Source organism: Palaemon carinicauda, unplaced genomic scaffold (assembly GCF_036898095.1).
Source record: "Palaemon carinicauda isolate YSFRI2023 unplaced genomic scaffold, ASM3689809v2 scaffold5, whole genome shotgun sequence".
Classification (NCBI taxonomy): domain Eukaryota; kingdom Metazoa; phylum Arthropoda; class Malacostraca; order Decapoda; family Palaemonidae; genus Palaemon; species Palaemon carinicauda.
This window is the reverse complement of record NW_027171761.1, coordinates 753,308-779,508: the sequence shown is the minus strand read 5'-3', so window position 1 is coordinate 779,508 and position 26,201 is coordinate 753,308. Positions and strand designations below refer to the sequence as shown.

The 26,201-nt window shown below is 42.9% G+C and overlaps 1 protein-coding gene across 1 annotated transcript in view; it reads right to left on the bottom strand.

Annotated features, from left to right (window-relative positions):
* Window positions 1-26,201, bottom strand: part of LOC137637029 (uncharacterized) — a 318,070-nt gene that overhangs the window by 78,243 nt on the left and 213,626 nt on the right. The window lies entirely within an intron of this gene.

Here is a 26,201-nt window from a genome sequence, read left to right as displayed (position 1 = left end):
TCAGCAATTGTTCTCATAAGAGGCTCCCACTTAGAGTAACCATTGGGAAACATATTGTATATGTCACTAAAGGTTGTCTACAAAAACCTATTGGCCTCAGCTACATTACATTCTATTTATTTAGTCTCTCTTAAGTAGGTCCTCCAGTTTTACCAGATCTTTACTAAAATTATATTTTTTTTCATTTCAAAAGAAACCCTTTGAGTAAATTATATGATGGGAGATACATATCTCGGTGATCTCATTGAAATAATCTATTAGAAACCTTCCTCATCCCTGAAATTATTTAAAAATAAGAAAAAAAATAGGTTCCATAATCTATGAATAAGGTTTATGAATATGAAGCTGAAGGATAAGAATATTGAAAAAAAAATTCTCTTATTTATATAAGAACTACCAGATAAACATAAAAAAAAAACTTCACAACTGATGTCTCTTATACACAAATAAATAATTTTCTTCTCTCATCTTATCATCAACGTTCTCTCACATGCATCACAGGAGGCTTCAATACTGCAAGCTCTCAACATGCATAGGGATGAATACCGTATACTTGTGAACAACTAATACTGTTGTCCTTTTGAATTTTACCAGAAGTTTGATCAACACAGGATTTCCACAAATAAAAGTGACTCAAGCTATCTATCATCCAATAGACCGTAACACTGTACAACAATTAATATGTTGAAAACCACCAATTTTCTAATAAAGAGGTTTTAAAGGGTTTTCTATTTATACATTCAATCTACTAAGAAAAAAATGCTGAACATTCAATACTAGAGGGATTCTGAAAGTTACTGAAACATATACGTTGGAAAGTAAGGATGGATATATAACATACAAGTGATGCCCTTCGACATAATTTTGTTTCTGTGCTCCATTTGACAGCAGGTTACAGATTATCTTCATTGGGTCTGATAGTGTAACAGCTTTATTTACATATTACATATGTAAACACAAATGCATTTATGAATGTATGTATTCATACATACATACATACATACTTACATACATATATATAAACATATAAATGTATATATATATATATATATATATATATATATATATATATATATATATATATATATATATATATATATATATATATATATATATATATATGCATAAAAGTTAATCCTGTTTAATTTTGTCTTTGACTTTTTGCCAAAACAAGTCAGGATTCACTCTATATTTTCATTTTCCTTGTAGTTATTTTCTATATATTATATATATATATATATATATATATATATATATATATATATATATATATATATATATATATCATCTCCTACACTTATTGACGCAAAGGGCCATGGTTAGATTTTGCTAGTCGTCTATGTCTTCAGCTTTTAAATCAATACTTCTCCATTGATCATCTTCACTTCATGCTTCATAGTCCCCAGCCATGAAAATAAATATATATATATATATATATATATATATATATATATATATATATATATATATATATATATATATATATATATATATATATATACAGTATATATATATATATATATATATATATATATATATATATATATATATATATATATATATATATATATATATATACTGTATACAGTAGGACTCGTTAATTGCGGTTTCTGGCTTCGCAGTTTCAGTTTTCATGGCCGAGGAGAAAAAAATCTTTGTGATAATTGTTTACCGAATATTAAAATTTGATTTTCAATAGTTGGCAACAGCATTTGGATGGCCACGAACAATGCAATACCTATGAAATAAAAATTCTCATAAAAATTGCGATAAAATTCAAGCTGGGCGATGATTTCAAATAGCTCGTACTCACAAGGAGCACTGCGCACCACTACCTATCTCTACATCCAGCTGATCCAAGCTCTCTCTGTACAGCATATCCATTTACTGTAGTAAAAAATTACGGCTATATTTGTAATAAACCAGATTTTGATTAAACTGGTGTTTCACTTAACTGTATCGAATAATAATGCATATAATATTCAAATTTTAGTATTGTATTTATAATAGCAAACATAGGGAATTATAATCTTATGTATTGTTTACATTCAAATCAGCTGATCAATCCTGCCTAGTCAGTCGTCAACCTCAATTTTCGGCATGCTATCAAAGGATATTTCATATTTACTAAAAGAAACAATTATTACTTAATCAATCATTTTCCAATAAGCAGTTTCATTTGAAATGCTTCACTCATATTTTATTTTTATTGTACTATGAATTGAATCGCATAACATTGACCGGAGTTTCCTTAATGTTGCCGATGCACGATATTTTATAGTTTTTAGCTCTGTGGTGCTTGATTATAAAGCCTCAAAAGAGACCTAGGAAAGAACAAAGATTTTTTTGGGCTCAGCCATGTCATTCTGATGGAAGCTTTCTATTGGCAGCTTTCTAAAGGATATTTGACTACAGTGATACTCCCAAGAGAATTGACCACAGGTCTCCAGAATTCTAACTCCTGGTGCGAGTATCCTTAAAATACCTCTTAAGGATATCGCATAATATCAGGGGACGTATTTCTTGATACGACACATGGCAATCTTCACCCCGAATAGAGTTTTCGCTCTGAGAGGGAAGAGTGGCGAATTTGAAGGGGAGCCGTTATCAAGGTTACCCGGTGGATCCCCTCCTGGTACCACCCCAGCTAACCATTCCTTTCGTAGTAGCTAATTAAGCACGGTGTTATCTCCCAACCACTCTTGGTTTTGTTACTATTTCAAGGATTATTACTATGCAATCTCCAGCATCTTCATCCTCTGGAAAGTTGAGTATTTAATCTTTCCTGTGTATAATTTTTGGCTCCCTTCTCACAGTTAAATTAGCATAATTTAGATGTGTTTAGTGGAGCAGAGCCATCACCGAAGGCGGCCATTTTGGACCGCTGTCGTACGTCATAAATGCTTTATTTAGTTAGCAGTACGACGTCCCCGGTATTTAGCTTTAACAAATTATAGCTATTTAGGCAAATTATACTAGTGAAGATAAGATTACACATGTAATATATTTCCTCTTCTGTTAAACGTTTCGATCATATATGATAGGGCCTCGGTGACATAACGTAACCGAGATCCAGACTCGGGTTAGGCTAGCATAATGCATTTTAGTATACGTTAGTAACGTTATCCCCATTTATCCTCTTGTATCGTTTTATTATTTCAATCGGAGATAGCACATCTAGAATTACTAACATAATTTGATACTCGTCTCTTTTAGAGATTTAAGGATAAACCTTTCCTTCCCTCTGAGTGCCGCTGTTAGGCGGCAGCCCTATCTTTGGTCTTGCCATAGAGTAGTGTACTCCGGCTTGACTGGGATAGTGGTTCTCTCTTTCCTCTTTGCCGGTGAGTATCCCAGCTTTGAATTACGACAGTAACTCGGAAAATTCAGTCTTGTTGCCGGCAACTCTACCGATGGGGGATTAGTCATTCCCCTGCTGGTTTCACAGTTGCTGGCATAGGAAGCCCGACTTCCCTAGTCCACAACCAAAAGTGGTAGTACAGTTGTCGCCATCTTCTCCCTTGTGGTCTAGAAGACATGTCTTATATCCGGCAATGTCTTAGGCTGAGGAATCGTTATTCTTCTGCCGCCCAAGATGGCACCGGCATAGGAGACTATGTTTCCTTGTTTTGCAGCTGATAGTGGGAGGCAGATGTGGCGCCTTCTTTCTATGGAAAATATAAGACCCTTTCCCTTCCCCTTCTGTCCTTTAGTGACGGCCTGGCTGTCATAACATCTATGGCCGGTATTCTACAATCTCCCCGCTTGCCGGGCTGATTACGATGCCGGCCGGGCTACTACAAAGGCAGCTAGATTGCCGCTTCGCCCTTTCGCCTAATGGATGCAAGGCTCCGGGAAAGGATGTGCCGGCCATGACGGCTGCCGGTGGGAGACCCATTACAACTTTGAGTATTCTTCAGTCCTCTCTTGGACTGCCATCCACAGACCCTGTAACCGACAGTGCAGCCGGCAACAGATTTTGTGGCTGGATGGAAGCTAGAATGAATATATTCCCCTTCCATTTGAATCCTCATTCTGGGAAGAAGGCAGTAAAGGCAGTAGTCCCTACAACCCTTATTATTGTACTAAACTATAATACGGTAGCCCTTCTATCCCTTCTTTCTCTTGTTCTGTCGGCTAGTGCCATCAGGTACTTGCCTAGCCGGTAGTATGCCGGCAGAACTACAATATAAGACTATACAGCAGCCAGTATTCCTGCAGTATAGAATTACAGCAGTTAGAAAACTACAGTGTATAATATAGAGTAGTATGATTTTCCAACATATTCTGTGTCCTTCCACAGTCCATTGTTGAGACCGCTAAGCAAATGTTGAAGTGAAGTATTCCTTCAACATTCTGATGTATCCTAGATCAACAGAACATAAAATCTTTACTCTACAGTATTAATATTCACTTGTGGGAGAGTTAGTGCTAGTATACATTGACTCCAGCTCTACGCACGAGAGCTATTCCACCCTATATTTCCCTGATAAGGAAATTTTGAAATATTAATATTGAGGGAGGTCACAGCAATTGCCTGGACAGTAAACACAGATATGTGTCTTTCCTATTTCCTTTCTAGCTTACTATCCTAAGCTATAATTATAATAGTAATGATTACTATTTACTACGTGTATATAATTATCAGTATGATAATTACCCCATACTCATTTCACTCTTCCCTTCCTTATAGGAGGAGGGCAAGGCGAAGTGTGCAGCCCCGTCCTGCAACCACAAAAGTGGGACCTTTTATGGCCACAAGATGTGCAGGTCTCATGCTCCCCGGTGCATCGTATTTGGATCCCTGAGGTACTGAAACCTGTATTTTTTATATATATTATATCAATAATATAAACAAACTAACACTCATTCACCCTTCTCTCCCTGAAAGGAGGAGCTGATGGCGAAGTGTACAGGGGTGTTCTGCAGCCACATGAGTAAGAACTTTTGTGGGCATACGATGTACGGGTCTTATGGCCCTGACGCATCGTATCTGGACCCCTGAGGTTCTGGGACCCGAAAGGTCACTCCAATCGCTTGGCCTTGCTGACTGACGGCTTTGTAAAATACATCCCTGACACTATGAAGTCAAGGGATATAGCAAGGGAAACCCAACAAAGGTGAGTATGAGGCTTCCAGAAGAATGTTCAGGGACCTTACCTACCCTAAAATATTTTAAATGCCTACTGTTCCCTAAGGCTCAATCGAATACGCTTGTGCCTCTATCCAATGGTTGGTGGACACGGATATCAACAGGCACTGCAAGGCTTGGACATCCACCAACATCGGATGTCAGAGGCATCCATTGACACCAGACACGACCTACTGCAAGAAAGCCCTGAATAAGGAGTGGTTCAACCACCCATAGAGGAAGAAAGATCCGTTTCAACGATGACTGAGGTACCTCAGCTCACTGTGCTGGCATGTTAACTTATGCCGTCAACCTCTCCAACCCCAACTCCCCCCAACTGACTAGACAGTTCGGCAGGAGCGAAACGCTCCTAGAGTCGATCCAGCAGATGCTGACACTGTTCCAGAAGGAACGAGAGGAGAATAAACAAGATCTCGAAGAGAGGAAAAGAGAGGTACAGGGAAGGAAATGCCCTGGCGCTTCCAGGGGCTCTGTTAAGCCCCCTAAAATATCTATCCTCCCTCACTGTTCTGAACCGACCCCTGGGGGTAGACGGAACACATGCCCAGGTTGAATAGGAAACTTTATATCTCCTACAACTTGGGGCCAAATCCCCTTGAAGAGCTTCAATTCTGACCCAGCTTTCAGCGAACCCAGATTGCTTCCTGAGACTACGAGATGAACCTACATCCCGCGAGGAGGCTATGTCGAAGGAAGTCATTGTCCTCGAACATGACAAGGCCCAAGCCATCCTTACCGAGACCCAGAAAGAGGCCGGATATAATAACTCCAAAGTCTCAGCACTGAACAAGAAGCATCCAACCATCATTGCTCCTTCCTCATGAGCCTTCCTCCCTTTCGAGGAAAGCCCTAGACTGTCTTAGAAGAGCAGTCGAAGAGGGCAAACCCTGCCCTGTCCTAGAGAAAGTTCTCTAGCTATGCCCACCTGCGAGGAGAAGTGGAAAGAAACACATCTAACCTTCTCCGTCTCGAAGTAGGATCCGGAGATAGCAGGTCAGCAGTTTAAAGAGAACCTTCCAAGGTTGCCAAACCATCCCTTGAGAAGGGAACAGGAGACAAAAGATAAGCTTGTCGCCTCTCTGTCTCGTTAGAACCGCTTTAGAAATGTGTGCAGGCCGTTAGTAACACCCCACCCTTGTGATAGATTTGTAGGTTTTTTCTCAGGTCAAAAAAGGACCGGTAGAGACCATGTGTTTGCCGCATCAACGGTGAAACACGAACCCAGAAAACTGATTTCATCATGTATCTGGGGGCATAGACCCTCTCCCAAAGGAAATGGTCCAAGAGGTCCTTACCAAAGCCACCATGGAGAATGGGAACCTGCTCCAAAAGAGGGACATGTCCTCAAAGAGGAAATCATCATTAGAACTACACAATTTCCGACCATGACCATGATCACGATCACGGTGCCTCAAATGGTAGTCCAGCTGTCAACCACCTTCTAGATGGTCTTTCATCAGCTGGTAGCCAGTCACCAGTATTATTCCAGGCTTTGAAAGGCACTTATCCCATGGATGGAGGAGGACGAGGTCACGGAAACATGACCTAAGGAACCTCTAATCAATGTGAGGTTCCAGGCAGGAGGCGGACTTTCCATTTTTGGGATCGCTGGACCTTCGATCCCTGGGTCCACAGCCAAATTACGATAGGACTTGGTTGGAAATGGAACGAAATCCACCCCACTTTTCCAATATTCTTCCAACACTCCCCCTTATTGGAAGAATACGCCTCAGACATCTTGAATAAGAAGGTAATGAGGAAAGTGAAGTCCATCAAAATTCCAGGGAAGGCTGTTTCATGTTCTCAAAAAGGACTCGGACAGACCCAGAGTCATTCTAGACTTGTCTCTACTCAACAAGTTCATCGAGAACAACAAGTTCCGGATGCTGAAAATGCAACACATATGTACCCTTTCACCAAACAAGGGGTGTACAGTATATAGTCTCAACAGACCTGGCAGATGCTTATTGGCACCTACCAGCCAATCGCCCCTTCTCCTCCTACCTAGAATTCAGGCTATAGAAGACAAAATTTGTCTTCACAGCCATGCCTTTTGGACTAAATATAGCCCCCCAAAGGTATTCACAAAACTCACGGACACAATCGTCCAGCACCTGCGCTCCGAAGGAGTACAGGTAGTAGCATACCTGGATGATTGGCGAATGCGGGCAGCATCCAAGACTATTTGTCTGCAAGCAGCCGAAAAGGTAATCCAGTTCCTGGAACACCTGGGCCTCAAGACCAGGCGCTGGAAGTCTCGCTTTTCTCCAGCTCACAAGTCTCAATGGTTGTGAATCAATGGGAACTTGCAGTCACACCTCCTCTCCATTCTACTAAAGAAGGGGAGAAAAATAGCGGTCTCTGTCAAGAGACTAATCCACCACAAGAGGATTTCAAAATGCCAACAGGAAAGAGCACTGGGCTCTCTCTGGTTCGCAATAGTGACAGACCCGGTGCTAAGTAGCACAACCAAAGGATGCGCCAGGAGTCTGGAGAAGATACGCATCAAACGCTCGAAGAGATCGACTAGGTTGACACCGACCCGATTGCACACGCTACTGAGGCCGTGGTCAATGAATAAGAGCCTAGCACAGATAATTTTCTTGCAACCACCACAAACATCGGTGGCGATACACACGGAAGCCTCCCTGAAAGAACAAAGAGGCCACCCGTATGAAAGGGAAAGGCAAAAAATTGATCATTCCAGTTCAAAACTTCCACATCAACATCTTGAAGGCTATGACAGTCCTCCTGACGTTGAGGATACTATCCCCTCGCAGAACAGTCCCAATCAGATTGGCTTTCAACAACGAGGTGATAGTAATATGTCTAATCGACAAGGTTCGAGTTCACCTCACATCAACCATGTGATGTTAGCCATCCTCCGCCTGGCAAGGAAGAGTAGATGGCATTATCAAGCAGTTCACCTTCAAAGGTTCCGCGATGTGACGGCGGATGCTCTATCCAGGCGAAAGCCGATAGAGACAGAATCGTCCCTAGACACAGACTCATTCTCCCTTATACTCGATAAAAGTCCCTGAACTGCAGATTGACCTCTTTGCAACGAGCGACAACAAGAACTGGTAGCCCCTTACGAGGACCTTAAGCAGAAGCGATAGACATGTCTTTCGACTGGAACGGATGGAATCGAATGTATCTTCTTCCACCAACCAATCTCCTGCTGAAAGTCCTCGACAAGCTAGTATCCTGCAAAGGAACAGCTCCTGTATTGGCCCTCAAATAGCCCAAAAACAATTGGTTTCCTCTAATTCTAGAATTGAAACTGTAGCTGTTTCCTCTGCCGTACTCAGCTTTATCAAATCTGGTGCAGAAGTCGGCTGTTACATTTCATCCCCGAGAACCAACAACCTGCATTTCAGGATTTTTTCGCCATAAAAGCGAATAAAAGTTCGGGATTTCGAAGAATGCGACCGACTTCATTGTTGAGTACAAGTCAAGTCCAACCAGGAGACAATTTGCATTGTCTTGGAAGAAAAGGGCACCTCTCGTGAAAACAAGGTGACCAACAGAAATTTCAAAAGGTTTCTGTCTCTTTCTTCTTTTACCTACTTGAACGAGGCCTGACTTCCACTACGATAACCACGTGTAAGTCGGCCTTGACTAGACCTCTTCTATACGTCTTTGAGACGAACCTCATAAGCGAAACCTTTTTTAAGGTACCAAAGCATACATTAGACCCAAGGCGACAACCCCTCTAAAACCCATTACATGGTCGTTGGTCAAAGTCTTACACTATGCTTCGAACCTAAACAATAAGGATTGTTCTCCAAAGGAGCTAATACAAAAAGTCAATTTTCTGTTTGCAATAGCCTCAGGGGCTAGAGTTAATGAAATATAGGCCATATTCAGTTCACAGAAGAGGGAGAACTGAATCCTTTCCCAATCCTATTTTTCTCGCCAAAACGGGCTGCCCACCAAAAGGTGGGGTCCTTGGAGAATCCGCTCACTGAAGAAAGATGTCTCCCTTTGCCCATTAGGGGGTCTTAAGGTCTATCTTCATAGAACTTCGGACTTTAGGGAGGGACAGTTTTTCCGAGGCGATACCTCAGGATAAAAAATCTATCCCAAAAATAACTGAGAGCAGTGCTCACCTACTTATTCGCAGAACGGATCCTGACAGCTCACCTGCAGTTCATGATCCTAAGAAAATTGCTTCTTCACGGAACTTCTTCCAACACTATTCGAAGCAAGTACATAAGATAAGATATGTTGTGGTGGCGGTGGGTAGTTCTAAAGGACCCGTCGTCTAAGCCTGCGACAAACAGTGAACTGCTTTGGGACTTTCCAGTGCATCGGGTGCATGGGTATATTTACCCTCAAGCGCATATCATAACTATGATTAACACACTGTTCCACATAGGTGCATATCTGACCGATAAAACCAGTGCCGAGTGAACGTTTGCGTCACGGTGTTCATGCATTTCCAAAATCTGTATAGAACAGTCAGATTTGGTTTCACATCTCTATTGAGTGGCATCATTTCGATGAAATTGCATATTTTCCCAAAAGGAGAAAAGATGGACCCTAATGTGATTTTAAAGCCGGAACAGATTCATACCCGATTGTAACTACAATTGATAATTTAGCTACAAGGTAAAATACTGAACGTATCTGCGTCTTATTGCTGCCAACTCAGTAACAGACGAATAAAACATACTAGAGTTTTAATTAAGCCCTAGAAAGGCCCAACTTAAAATCAGAGTACAGATTTCCAAGGGATAAAGGGTAATCTCTAAGATTTACCGTCCGTCCCTATGGAGATACAAACTTTGAATACTTATAGTCGAAGTCGACACTTTCCCTGCAGGGGGCAGGAAGCCCTAAGCTAGTTCCAAGCTTAGTGGATATGACAGATAACGGTAATGTCATATATAAAGATCTAGGAGACCTTATAAAGAACTCATTCAAAGTAAAGGCACTTATACAAACCCACATATATAGTACTTTCAAGTAATTCCCTGGTAAACTTCCATTAGGAAGACATGGCTGAGCCCAAAAAACGGATTTTGAAGCAAAGCGAAAAATCTATTTTTGGGTAAGATAGCCATGTCGTCCTGATGGACCCGCCCTCCTTTCTAGAAAAGGAATATACATATATGTAACAAATCCCCACCCCAAACTACTCTATCTGCGGCTATCCATGCTTAACTGCAACAAGGAATAGTTAGCCGGGGTGGTACCGGGAGGGGATCCACCGGGTAACCTTGATAACGGGTCCCCTTCAAATTCGCCACTCTTCCCCCTAAAAGCGAAAACTCTATTTGGGGTGAAGATTCCCATGTGTCATATCAAGATATACGTCCCCTGATATTATGCGATATCATTAAGAGTTAATTTAATGATACTAGCGCCAGGAGTTAGAATTCTGGAGACCTATGGTTAATTCTCTGGGAGTATTACTGTAGTCAAATATCCCTTAGAAAGCTGCCAATAAGAAGCTTCCATCAGGACAACATGGCTATCTCACATAAAAATAGATTTTTCGCTTTGCTTCAAAATCCGTTCATTTATCAGAGAGAGAGAGAGAGAGAGAGAGAGAGAGAGAGAGAGAGAGAGAGAGAGAGAGAAAGAATATGAATGATTTGAAGTTTTCTTGCATCCTGGCATCAAATAAGAGAGAACTAAAACTCTCTCTCTCTCTCTCTCTCTCTCTCTCTCTCTCTCTCTCTCTCTCTCTCTCTCTCTCTCTCTCTCTCTCTCTCTCTCTAAATATTTCGCTTTGGAAACATTATTGCATTTTAGAAAATTACGATTATCTAAATGGTTAATTGCGCTTTAATAAAACATTTGTGTGCTTTTGTTTTAAATTTTGGGTGTATTTTATCAATCTAAGTATCATGCTTCTCGAGTTGCGGAGTAGGCTAAGAGTCTTGAACGAAAACACGGAACACTAACAGTAAGTACAGTTAAGCTGTACTGTAGTAATATTACTGTACATATATTACAGTAATATACACTACAGTATCAGTGAGTATAAGGTTACAGTATTACTAGATAGGAACAGTAAGGGGAAGATGACGACTCAGTAAACTTTACCTTAGCACAATACTTTACAGTAACCTTACTGTATCCAATACGTAGTGTTCACATGTGCTAATGTACTGTACACTGTTCATATGATTATAAACTTTGGTAGAAACCCAATCAAAACAACATTATGCAGTATTTACTGTGTTAATCATCAACTCGGGCACCTGCTCGTGACAAGGGGCAGTGACCTTTTAGGTTACGAGTTAGCCCACCATACCGAAAATTCAATTATCTCGGCTGTGTCTGTAACCTAATTATAGCAAAGGACGAGGCTTGAATGTATGTGTGTATATATATGTATATGTATATATATATATATATATATATATATATATATATATATATATATATATATATATATATATATATACATATACATATATATATATATATATATATATATATATATATATATATATATATATATATATATATATATATATATACATATATATATATATATATATATATATATATATATATATATATATATATATATATATATATATATATATATATATATTGACTTAGAAGCTGCTAAGCCAATGGAACCTCAGTTTCTTGGGCCAGGGTTCAATTGCCTGGCTGACCAGAAGCTATCCTTTTTAAATTGATTCCCCCTTGGGTCTCTGATCCAAAGGTAGAGAGAATCCAGATATTAGGAGGTGTATAATAAAGGTCGCTCATGAATGGCAGAGGCAAGGGATAGTGACATTGCCCTAGCAAGCAGGACAATGCCCTAGAGACTGACCATATTTTATATGATCAGCGCCCAAGCCCCCTCTCCATCCAAGCTAGGACCAGTGAGGGCCAGGCAAATGGCTGCTGATGACTCAACAGGTAGACCAATAGGCTCCCCCTAACCCCCCAACCTTAGCTCACAAGGATGGTTAGGTTGCAGACTCTAATGGCACTAGCGAGACTGAGCGGGACTCGAACCCCCGACTGGCAAACACCAGGCAGAGACGTTACCAATCAGGTCACAACAGCCCACAAAAATATGACTTATATGAATATATATATATATATATATATATATATATATATATATATATATATATATATATATATATATATATATATATATATATATATATATATATATATATATATATATATATATATATATATATATATGTATATATATATATATATATATATATATATATATATATATATATATATATATATATATATATATATATATATATATATATGTATATGTGTATATATAAATATATATATATATAACGGATTTTGAGCGAAGCGAAAAATCTATTTTTGGGTGAGATAGCCATGTCGTCCTGATGGAAGTTCCTATAGGGTAGCTTCCTAGGGTATATTACAACTACGGCGATATTCCCAGAGAATTTACCTTAAGGTACCAGAATTCTAACTCCTGGAGCGAGTATCCCTCGTGAAAGGGATATCGCGACATATCAGAGGACGTATTCTAGACACGTCACATGGCAATCTACTACCTGAACAGAGATTCGTCTCGTAGGAGGGAGATTGACGAGATACGAATTCGGGAAAGAAAAAGGAGGAGCCGCTCCCAAGGCTTCCCAATCCCCCGATTCGTATGCGTGCCTGGCGCCAATCCTGGCGCCATCTGTATTCCTTGTAGCGTACACGAGGTGCTACAGATACTGTATGTAGGGAGGGGTCCTACAGCCCTTTCTTAGAAAGGCAAGGGCGGGTCCATCAGGACGACATGGCTATCTCACCCAAAAATAGATTTTTCGCTTCGCTCAAAATCCGTTTTTTGGGCTCAAGCCATGTCGTCCTGATGGAAGTGTACCAGAGCATTACTGTATCTGTGGATTCTCAGAACGTGCCGTACTCCCCGGAGATATTTATTCCCGGTCGACTAGACCTAGAGACCTAAGATGTTACCGTTATACATCTTTTCAACTAACTATAAACTATGTTAGAGCTTCCTGCCCCCTACAGGGAAGAGTCCTACTAGACTCTGGAAAGTCTCGAAGAGTACATATATCTATGTATGAATATCAGGCAAGCTAATATAGTAGTCTCACCCTATATTAAGTAAAGCATAGTTTGTATAGAACCACTGCGTCAATATATTGACCAGTCATCCGCACAATACTTGTATTGGACAAAGGTTTATATCCGCATAGGAAGAAACTAATAAAACCGCCCTCGTCCCTTTATGGGACGGAGTCCTCCCATTAGGGGACTTACATAAACCAATGCAACATAGCTTGCAAAACAGAACAATTCTATCAGAATTATCCCAGATAAGATACATAGAATTAAAATGCTCAATTATACCAATAAATTGACACAGGTGAAAGAGACGCAAGGTTCTCAAGAACAAGTTTATTGACAGATAATAAACAGACAGGTTAACAACAAATATATATATTTATATAAAAGAGGGTAACCCAAAACTTTAAGCATAAGTATGATAGTAAACAGAACTTGTTTATCTGAAAGAAAAACCATTAAACACCACTTTAATGAGATACCAAGGTATCAAGTCATAAAAAATCTGTATTACAAATCAATCACATTAGCGTTAGAAACGCTTGGCACACATGTCTGAACTTATGCAAGGTTCACCTTTGAAGGAAGGAACAGTCTATATGGGCACTTGGTGCCCTCATTTAGTTTGTAGTACAGTATGTACCTACACACTCACCCTGGACTTAATCGTCCCAATTAAGACCACTGTTCCTCGCAGAGTTAAACAGTAGGGTTAACTACACGACCCACTGCTACCACAGATCTCTTAAGTTCCTCTACTTGCTTCGCATAGTGGCGAAAGAACACCCTGGAAGATTTCCAGCCCGTGTATGAACGGAGATGTTCAAAATCCATACAATTAAAGAAATTTAGGGATGAGGCAACTTTCCTCGGATCGTGACCTGCGGGTGTACTGTCAGGATCCGCTCTGCGAATAAAATATGTCATTTTCGCTCTGAGTTGATTCAGAGATAAATTTGAGCCTGATGTTTCTCCCCTGAATAGTTGACTACCCTTGAAGTCTGAAGTTCTACGAAGATAGACCTTTAGGCATTCTACTGGACATAGAGATGCATCTTCTTTCAGAGGGCAGATTCTCCAGGGACCCCACCTGTCGGTGGGTAACTCATTCTTGGCGAGAAACGTAGGATCCGGAAACAGGTTCAGCTCCCCCCCATCCAGGAACTGAACACGACCTGCCTCTCTCGAGAGGGCTACGATCTCACTAACCCTGGCCCCGGACGCGAGTGCAAATAGGAAAATAACTTTTTGCGTTAAATCCTTTAACGCACATTCTTCATTGCTCAACAGGGAGGCGAAATGAAGAACTTTGTCTAAAGACCATGAAATGGGCTTTGGAGGTGCTGAAGGTCTGAGCCTAGCGCAGGCTTTCGGAACTTTATTAAAGATCTCGTTACCTAGGTCGATCTGGAAGGCAAATAAAATGGGTCTCATCAAAGCCGATTTACACACTGAAATCGTGTTAGCTGCCAATCCTTGGCCATGGAGGTGGATGAAGAAAGATAAGCAGAAGTCTGTTGAGATCTCCTGCGGATTCTTTGCCTTTACAAAGGCCACCCACTTTCTCCAAGATGACTCATATTGCCTTCTAGTCGATTTGCACTTGTATTCCTCTAGGAAGTCTATGCTGGCTCTCGAAATCCCGAAACGCTTTCTCACCGCTAGGGCGAGAAAATCATGAGCTGCAGGGTCTGGGTTTTCTGTAATGAAGCGCAGACAGTCGACTTCTGGACTCGCTGGGTCAGAACTGGATGTGGTAGCGGCACGAACTTCATCTGTAGTTCCAACGCCAAGGGGAACCACATACTGTTCGCCCACTTGTGGGCCACTATTGCCGCTACCCCCTTGAAGGATCTCAGTTTGTTGAGGACCCTCAACAGAAGGTTGTGAGGAGGGAACAGATAAATCCTGGACCACCTGTTCCAGTCGAGGGACATTGCGTCCACTGCTTCCGCTAAGGGGTCCTCGTACGGGGACACGTACAGGGGCAACTTCTTGTTGTCTTTCGTCGCAAAGAGGTCTATTTGCAGTTCTGGGACTTGATTCAGAATGAAGGAAAATGATCCTGCGTCTAAGGACCATTCCGACTCTATCGGTGTGAACCTGGATAGAGCGTCCGCTGTCACATTGCGGACTCCTTGAAGGTGAACTGCCGACAGGTACCACTTCTTCTTTTCTGCCAATCGGAAAATGGCTAACATCACTTGGTTGAGAGGTGGTGACCTCGACACTTGTCGATTCAAGCATCTCACAACCACCTCGCTGTCTGTCACCAATCTTATGTGGATCGAGTGACGCGGGGAGACTTTCTTTAAGGTAAGGAGCACTGCCATAGCTTCTAGAAAGTTTATATGAAAGGTCCTGAATAGCTTGGACCAAGTCCCCTGGACTTTTTTCCGATGAGAGTGACCTCCCCATCCCTCCTTTGAGGCGTCTGAGTGAATCGTCATCGACGGGGGAGGTGGCTGAAGAAGAACCGACTTCTTTAGATGTCTGGCTTGGGACCAAGGTCTGAGAAGAGTACGTAGCCGAGGCGGCACTGGTCTTCTCAGGTCTCTTCGCGCGTTTGATGCATACCTTCTCCAAACTCCGGTTGCATCCTTTAGCTGTGCTCTTAGCACTGGGTCTGTCACTGAAGCAAACTGGAGAGAGCCTAGTACCCTCTCCTGTTCGCGTCTTGATATCCTTTTGGAATCTAGAAGTCTCTTGACAGAGCCCGCTATCTCCTTCCTTTTCTTCATTGGGATGGAGAAACTGTGTGACAAAAGGTCCCAGTGGATTCCCAGCCACTGGAACTTTTGGGATGGAGAAAGTCGAGACTTTTTCTTGTTGATCTTGAAGCCTAGGTACTCTAGGAACTGGATCACCTGACTGGAAGCTTGCAAGCATTCGGTCTCGGATGCTGCCCACACCAGCCAGTCGTCCAGGTAGGCTACTACCTGAATTCCCTTTAGGCGTAATTGTTTGAGAGCTGCGCTCGCAAGCTTCGTGAAAATCCTTGGGGCTATGTTTAGCCCGAATGGCATGGCTCTGAAGGCGTACAGTTTCCGTTGTAGCCTGAACCCTAGGTAGGGGGAGAGTCGACGGCTGATTGGGATGTGCCAATAGGCGTCTGACAAGTCTATAGAGACTGAGTATGCCCTCTTGGGCAGTAAGGTCCTTATGTGTTGCAGTGTTAGCATCTTGAATTTGCAATTCACTATGAACTTGTTGAGTGGTGACAAGTCCAGAATGACTCTGAGCTTTTCCGAGTCTTTCTTGGGAACACAAAACAGCCTCCCTTGGAATTTGATGGACTTCACCTTTCGGATCACATTTTTCTCCAACAGTTCTTGAACGTACTCCTCCAAAATGGGGGTGGAGTGTTGGAAAAACCGAAGGCATGGGGGTGGAGTGCTGTACCAGCTCCAACCCAGTCCATTCTTGAGTAGGCTTTGGGCCCAGGGATCGAAGGTCCAGCGATCCCAAAATTTCATTAGTCTCCCTCCTACCGGTATCGTTTCACTTGGACTGCCGTCCTGAGGTCTTGCCTCCCTGACCACGACCACCTCTGAATCCCCTTCCCCTTGAGGGGCGCCTAGACGAGCCTCTGGCTGCTCCTCTAGGTTTTGCACGAAAGGAAGAAGACTGTCCTTCGAACGTTGGGGTGAATGTGGTTGACTGACCTGGCACAGCCTGGGGTACCCACTGAAAAGTAGTCGGGGTTTGTGCCACCATCTGGGGCACTGGAGGCAAAGGCAATTGCAGTTGCTGTTGCTGTCTATAAGGCTTGGCTGGCCGAGACGGTAGCCTAGTCCTCATATTCTTCCTCTTTGGTTGAGGACCCTCATCCGGGGAAGATTTTCTTTTGATAGCCAGGCCCCACTTCTGGAGAAGGTTTCTATTCTCCACGGCGGCCTTATCAACAACCTCTTTGACCACATCGGTAGGGAAAAGGTCTTTTCCCCAAATGTTGGAGGATATTAACTTCCTTGGCTCGTGTCTCACCGAAGCCCCGGTGAACACGAACTCCCTGCAAGCTCTCCTTGCCTTGACGAAGCCATAAAGGTCCTTCGTCACTGTGGCTAGGTGAGACTTAGCCACTACCATGAACATTTCATGGACCTTAGGGTCACTTGCCATCGTCTCAAGAGTAGTCTGATGAGACATTGAGGCAGCCAGTCTTTCTTTTGTCTCGAGCTCTCTTCGTAAAAGAAATTCGGACAACTTGGGGAGGTCCTCGCCGAATTGCCGTCCGGCAATATCAGCCTCCAACTTTCCCACTGAGAATGTCAGATGGACATCCTTCCAGTCCTTGTGGTCCATAGGCAGAGCCAGCGACAAGGGTTTACACTCCTCCAGGGAGGGGCAAGGCTTGCCGGCCTCGATTGCCTTTAGGACAGCCGCAAACCCTTTTTGTAAAAAGGGGAAGGCTCTATCAGAAGAGGACACAAAAGAAGGGAGCTTCTTGCTCAATGCTGCTACCTTCGAATTCGAGAAGCCCCTCTCTTTCATCGAGGATGAAAGTAGGGCTTGAGCCTTAGCGTGGTCCATAATAATGACCTCTTTCGGCTCTGTCTCCTCCCTTGAAGCTGGTTCTTTTCTCAGCCGGACATAGCAGTCCGGATATGATGCCTTGCTGGGCCAGAATTCTACCTCCTCTAGGAGAACTGAACCCAGCTTATCCGAAATGACGATCTTACCAGTCGTCATTGGCATGTGCTCAGCATACCTCCATGGGTTAGCATCTGAGCATATGGGAAGGTCTTTCACATTGAGCCTTTTCCGGGGCCCATGTGATTCTGCTAGGGACTGCATACGCAGTTCCATTGCAGCCGCCTTCTCCTGATTCTCCTTCTGCATTTGTTGGATCATTCCAACAATCGAAGAGAGGGCCTGTCCCAGTTCTACTGGGAGACCAGCGGATGTTGAGGGGATGGGCTCCGGCATCTGAACCGGAGTAGCCGACACCTCGTCGACCCCATCCTCTGCGACATCCGGGGTTTGAACTTGATCCTGACCTTCTGCCAGGAGGTCTTCTTCCAAACCTTCGTCCACTTCAGACATCCTGTCACACAACTGGATGTCTTGCATCGCATCTGCGACTTCCTCGTCCACCTGGACTAGGTCTTGGGGGATCTCCTCTTGAGGCTGGGGAATCACTGCTTCAGCTGATGCCTGGGGAAAAAGATACGCCCTCATCTTCTCACTAGGAAGATAAGGGCCAGAGGTGTTCTTCTTGAAGCCCCTTACCCAAGTACGGAGCTTTTCCCTAGCTATATCCCTTGATTCCGCCGTTCTAGGGGAATCAAAAGCCTCAGTAATCAGGTTAGTGCATACAGTACATACCTGAGGGTCCCAATACTGGAGATCATCCTTGGAGACAGCGCATGCTGCGTGTCTCCTACAACACTCATGTCCGCAGAGGTTCCTGCTACGGACATTGCAGAAAACATTTCCGCACTTCGGAGGGTCCTCCTGTAAAGAGAAAAAATTTCCATGAGTATCAAGTGAACTATGTATCACTTGGATATGCATAGTATAGCATAACAATTCATAAAGGAAAGACACACACTTGTGTTTCCCTCACAACCCATTGTTGCAGCTTTCCAGATAATAAAATCAAAATGGTTTATCTCTACTAGAGTAACCAATGCAAGGTTTCCAGAGGAAACAGGTGGAGCTCACACCTAGGCAATGATTTTAAAATCCTGGATAATAGACGGGGAAGAACTTTGCTTCCTGTCTGAGGGCAACAGCAAAGGGCTGTGCAAGAAAACACAATAGTGTTAGAAGATACAGTGCTGTACCTAAACTTTTACTATAGTTTTCTTCTTACTGTATATGCTATACAGAAGAATACTAGTACAGTATAGGAGGATGTGTGCCGGCCTGCCTTTGCCGGCCGGCACACACCACAATTAGCTTTAAAGTATACTACTTAACAGCTATAGGGCGGCAGCCCTCTGGTTCAAATGCCTGTGCCGGCGGCAGTAGCTGCCGGCCAGCAACAGCCAGTGTTGGCCGGCAATGACTGCCGGCCAGTAACTACACAAGGTAGTACCTAGCTGCCGGCCACACTCTTGGTGACCGGCAGACAAGGACTGACATAAGCCGGCCGGCAAAGGTACAAGACCGATGCCAGCCGGCAGCAAAAGAACCTTTAGACTACACCTGCCCGGCTGTCTGCCTCATAGGCCGGCAGCCGGGACAGGTACAGCACTAGAAGAAAATAGAATGGATGCCGGGATAAGAGTGTACACAACCCCCCAAGCCCGGCAACCGAAAGAGTGCATATAAGGAAGGGGAGAAACTTAATTCAGGCTTCCTTGACCAATGCCGTCCGGCTCTGTCGGCAGGCATGGATGAGGGACCAAGAGAGGTCCGGGCAGCACTCGAAAACATAAGACCCTTGCCGGCCAGCATCTCAGCCGGCCGGCAATGGCCTTAGTCAATTCCACATCCCAACCTATACTAGGTCCAGAAGTAGAATGACGTACAGTACAGTAATACCCCTGCCGGCCAGCTCTGCCGGCCGGCAAGGTACAGTACAGTAATGGCAAGGCCATTACGGAGATAGAGGGGGAAGGGACAAAAGGGTCCTGCCAACCTTGCTTTAGTGACAGATCACCCGCAGCCAAGAACTCTGTCTTAGCCTAAGGGAGATCTAAGGGAAAGGGCCAGCAATACTTGCCAGCTTCCAAAGCACCAAAGCAAGGAAGGCGTTGCTACTCCCAAGGGAAGATTTTATCCTCCCCAAGAACAGCAACAGGACTTAGTCTGGTCGATCACAAAAGGAGGAATCATAACTACAGAAACCTTCGATAGTGACCTAAGGGAGCTAAGCTCCCTTTATAAGTGTTAGGTCAGCGAGGGGAACTCTGCCCCAAGCCAGACAACACGGACTCAGACTAAAAACTCTGTTGTTCTGTCCCTCTTTGAACCAGACTTTGCTGGAACAGGAAGGTACAGTAACACCCTAGTATAGTTTTATCGAAAATAAATTCGGAAAAAACCACTTAGGGATAAGCCCAAGGCTTAAACAGAGGGAAAGGGATTGCATACCTTCTCCGAAGAAAAGAAAGCAACCGGGGAGAATAATAAAGTATACTAAGGCTCCATAAGCAATTAGCCTAGGCACCAAGAGAATCGATTACCTAATTCACCGAAACTCTCACGTATACAATCTTGGAAATATTCCACACAGTCTAAAATGTATAAAATATAGCCTAAAGCTTTAATAAACTTTTAATTACACTCGGAAAAACCAAAATCATGCATTAAGTACTAGGACCAAACGACTAGGCTACATGGCCTAGCGTAGGCCAGAATGGCGAATACTTCGCCAAATAATACTAAGCACGAAAGGAAATCCTATGTAAAGCTAAATAGCTAAAATTTATTAAGCAAAACAACCAGGAATGTCACTCTGACTAACTAATTTATACCTAGCGAGTGACAGTGTCCAGGACACCTCTGGAAGGCTACGGCTCTTGTATCAAAGATTAATCCTATTAATCACTCAAAATTTCACCAAGAGCCTACATTTATACATAACAGACACTATACTCAACTTATCCGAGGCCAACGAAGACGGAGAAGCCATGAAAAGCTGAATAAATCCAAGATTTGCGAGAAAAACAGGAAAAAACACCGAGTTGTTAAGCTACGCAAAAAGGAATACAGATGGCGCCAGGATTGGCGCCAGGCACGCATACGAATCGGGGGATTGGGAAGCCTTGGGAGCGGCTCCTCCTTTTTCTTTCCCGAATTCGTATCTCGTCAATCTCCCTCCTACGAGACGAATCTCTGTTCAGGTAGTAGATTGCCATGTGACGTGTCTAGAATACGTCCTCTGATATGTCGCGATATCCCTTTCACGAGGGATACTCGCTCCAGGAGTTAGAATTCTGGTACCTTAAGGTAAATTCTCTGGGAATATCGCCGTAGTTGTAATATACCCTAGGAAGCTACCCTATAGGAACTTCCATCAGGACGACATGGCTTGAGCCCAAAAATATATATATATATATATATATATATATATATATATATATATATATATATATATATATATATATATATATATATGTATATATATATATATATATATATATATATATATATATATATATATATATATATACATATATATATGTATATATACAGTATATATATGCATATATATATATATATAAATATATATATATATATATATATATATATATATATATATATATATATATATATATATATACATATCTATATATATATATATATGTGTATATATATATATTATATATATATATATATACATATATATATATATATATATATATATATATATATATATATATATATATATATATATATATGAAAAACATGTCTAAATGTCCACAATTGCCAGATATATATATATATATATATATATATATATATATATATATATATATATATATATATATATATATATATATATACATATATTATATGTGTGTGTGTATGTGTTTGTTTGTATGTATATACATCCATTACATACATACATACAAATATATACAGTATATATATGAGTATATATATATATATATATATATATATATATATATATATATATATATATATATATATATATATATATATATATATTCTGGGCTCCACCTGTGCCACTCTGTGAAATGCACCTTTAGCATCATTTCTAAGGTATATAACTGCTATGTATTACCAGAGAAATAAGTTGCATAGGAATGCCAGGGTTAAACCCAGATCGCTCACCTTAATAGGTGTCGGTATATAACTGGGGCGTGTAAAACCACAACCAGAGGTCTCGTGCCATTTAGATATCTCCTCTTCAATATCCCTGTTACAGCGAGGTGCCGTTCTACACCCACTACTGAATGCTACTACCACCATCTCAACCCACACCAACTACGTCACTCCTTTTCATAGCATCACTACGCCATTCGTTGTGCTTTTTTGCTCTGTGTTTTCGGTGGTTTAGCGCCTGTTCTAGTGCAAGATGTCGGATACCCAAGATTCCTCATCCAAGTTAAGTATGAAATCTATGAGTTTTGAGCTTCTGGAGGTAGCATTACCCTTATTTTTATTATCATTAGAGTTTTCGTGTTTTCTCAGTGTCGATGGCCCCGTTCCGCGGCGGCCATGGTTTTGCTACCTCCTTGGCTCGTTCTTAACGCCTTGCAATTAGTCTTCTATACTAATTGTTATTCGTTTTGAACCTGTTGCGCTGGTTTTTTTTACCTACTTTGCTATACTGATATTATGTTGTTATCACGTATCATAGCTATTTGAACAATACTTTAGATTATGGCTTGCTTTCTACCCTTCGAGATCAAGTACCTTGAAGGTTTTGTCATCGTGTTATGGTGTTTTTATTAATCTAGGATTTTATTACTCATTACCACCAAGATAAGAGTTGATGCTTTTAGTTCGAGTGGGACTCTCGCTTGGCAGTTTTTTATTCTAGTTTTGTTATCCTAACGATCGGCATCATACCCGATCTAGCCGTTGTGTTGGCCCCCCTGTCCAGCTCGGTAACTACCCATGCTGGAGGGCTCGGCTTTGTTATTTATTCTCTTCCCTGCCATTACCCCTGCGTCCCTCTCTTACTGGTTTAATTTAGCTTTCGCATGCCTTATAACCTAGTTCTAAATGTTACATTATTTTTACATTAATTTTATTATCCGTATTGATCATTCTGTTTTTGTTTATATCTCGTGGTTCTGTTTGGGCAGGTTGGTACTCCTGTCCGCTCTCGGTCCCACGTGATAGCCTCGAGCCCCACCATTGGCTAGTTCTCGCTGGCTCCTCCCCCCCATTGGTGTATGCCACCCCATACCCTCATCCCCCTCCAGGGATACTTCACGTCTCTCAGAGACTTTGGAGTCAGCTGTTTAGTTTTACGGGTCGAGTCCTCTCGTTCCCCAGAACCCCCTTACTCATCCCTCCCCCGGGATACCTACTGACTCCCTCCCTTAGTCTGAGCTGAGAACAGCTGTCAAAGTTAAAGTCGAGTACGCTCACTTTACATGCCTTGTCGTAGCCGGGTTTTTCCTCTGCCGCCCTGATTGGCCATCGGACGGCCGGGGAGATTTCGGTTGTGTATTGGGTATTCTTCAGCGTGATTCCCTTTGTTACGTACCGTATCATATTTGAGTCTCTACTATTACGTAGACTATTTGTTCGTGGGGTAATCACGGAAGAGCTTTTATTTGTTTTTATTATATGTTATTGTCTCTGTTCGTTAAGGTTCTTGTGGCTGGCGGGGAGTCATTGAACTCCTCCCTCCCTCCCTTTTCGACCCCCCCCCTTCCCCGGTAGGCTTGTTGTGACCCCCCGGGTCTATCTCAGTTGTCTCCCCGGAGCCAACAGGAAGCATGTTATTATAACAATTTTACTCTATACTTCCCCGGTACTGACGGGATAGTATATCTACCACTATGACAATATTATATCATTGAATGACCATAACTAAATTACGGATTTCTTTTAACATTATCAGTTAATTACTGTTTATGCTAAGTTTTTTCTCCCCCGATTACTATACCGGTTCGGAATGTTATTCTTAGTATTTTATCCCAGTTTTATACTGGTTTATTTTTAGTACCCGGGGCACCCGGATCCCCTTGGGATACTAACCTACTATGGGATACTTATATATCTTTATTATTACAGGTGGTCCGCTGTCAGATGACAGCCTGCGCGGCCGTGCTTCAGCAAGCGTGAGGCCATGACGTCTGCAGGTCTCATGCCCACTGCGCTGTCCAGGTCGATGACCTGATTGTTTGGCATCCAGACAACTGCGTGGTCTATTACGGGCTTGTCTCCACGCTTACTGCGGATTCGGTAGGTGTCCCTGTCGTTACTATCTATATTTTACTTCGGATTTAATCTCTGGATTTTTCCTTGTTATTTCCCTTGTAATCTCTGATCGAATTAAAACATTTAATCTCGGTCTACATGTTTTTACACTTCCTTCGACGAAGTTACTTTGTTATTAGTAACGGTTTATTCTCTTTCAGAGCTCTCAGTCTTCCAAGACTTCTGCCTTGGCGACCCTTAAGATCTGGGTCGGCGGGTTCACCCGAAATGTCAAGGCGAAGAAACCCTAGGTCCTGTCGGAGGAAATGTGTTCCCTCATTTACCCCAACGCCAAGACCTCGGCTGCGGTCCCCAAAGATGTGGCGGACCCCATCATTGCTAATCTGCGAGGCTCTACTCCTGCCTGAGGACCACGAGGGGATGGGGGAGGCGATCTTGGAGGACGTCACAGCTATCAACCTAGACATTGAACCTATGGCTCTAGACGAGCCAGAGCTAGGTAGGGAGGTAGGTGAGGCAGGTGGGTCCCGGGATAAGATACCTCTCCTTAGCCCGAATTTTTTTTACTACTTCTGCTACTTCTTCCTTTCAGGGGTTCTCAGGGAAGCACGTGGCTGATGTCAGGCCACGTCCTGTTGTCCCTAAGGTTAAGTCTATCCGTAGATCCCTAACGAAGACTCGCAGGTTTTCCAAATCACCAAAACCTGTTAAGACTTCGTCTTCCAGAGTACCCAAAGACTCAGCCGTAGCTACTTCTTCCTCTCTTGGGTCGAGAGCGAAGACCGGCTCGAAAACTAAGACCCCGGAGGCTCCCTTCGATCCGGTAGCCTTTTCGAGCCAGTTGTTGGAACAAATTGGTTCCCTGGTGACGTCCCTCACTGAGAGGGTGCAAAACCAGGAGAGTTTTGATGAGAACCTCATGCGTTCCGGGCTGCCTCAGCAACAACAGTACGTTATCCCGGATGCCTCTAAGCTCCCGGAGTTTGTTAAAAGCAACCCGTGGAGAATGGCCTTGCATTCCCCCTTCAAGGATGGTATGTTAACCATCGAAGGATGTGGCACCCGGCCTATAGAAGATTTTGAATTTTACCCGCCGGGTCTCCAGTTCCCTTTCCCTGGTTTTGCACGCTTAACCGAGGAGGCACTTGTACGGTTGGATAAAGTTCCCAAAGAAACCGTGATTTACCCGAAGGAACAGGCTCAGTCCACCTGGGTCCCAACCCTGAACGAGTGGGAGTGTGTTAACACTATGCTAACACCTCATAAAAGCTCCTACACGATGTTCGTGGTAGACGAGCAAACCCCCACTCCGTGTGTCACGAAAATGATGGACCTTGCTCATCAGGCTATTAATGAGGACAAGCCGTTACCACAACTGCGGGAAACGGATCTGACTTCCCTCCTGTTCCTGGGAGATCACGAATGCTGGACTAACGCCCCAGCAATGTTCACAGCGGGTAAGCTAAGCGCTGACTGTGCTTCTACACAGTTCAGTGAGTGACTACCCAGGCTTCCGGATTCCTTAATACGTCTCGAGTTCGAAGCCCGTATGCGACTGAATAGATTGATCAACTCAGCTACAATGGCAGAAATGACCTCTTTAATGTATGAAGAGGAACCCCTTTTTAAGGTTTTGACAAAATCATTGCTTCAAACCTTGCTGTCTGATGCCTACGACTTCTTTGCGGCCAGACGTCGTTGCCGTAAGCACATCTTGTCTGAGGCCACTATCAGACATGACCCTAACAAGCTCATTAAAGCCCCAATCTGGGGCCCTAACTTATTCCCTGAGGATCCAGTCAACAACGTCCTCAGCGAGGCTGCTAGAGTCAATCAGAGCCTCAAGGTTCCGTGGGGCCTAGTCCCCAAACGCAAGTTCGAACCTGCCAGCAACCAATCCCGAGGTAGGAAGAGACTGAGACCTTTCCATTCCTTCCAAAACCGGCAGTCACAACAATTAGTTCAGACCATCCCGGTAACACAAGGGAGTCAACCCTCCACTTCGAAAGGACAACCCCAACAGCAATACGTGTTGGTTCCTCAGTCCAAGGTAGCAACTACCTCTTATGCTACTTCCCCAGCCTTTAACCCCAGCTATGAAACCCAGGGTGCGTTCCAGGGTTACCAACGCGCCAGAGGCACTGGTGCGAGAGGAACTTTTCGCAACAGG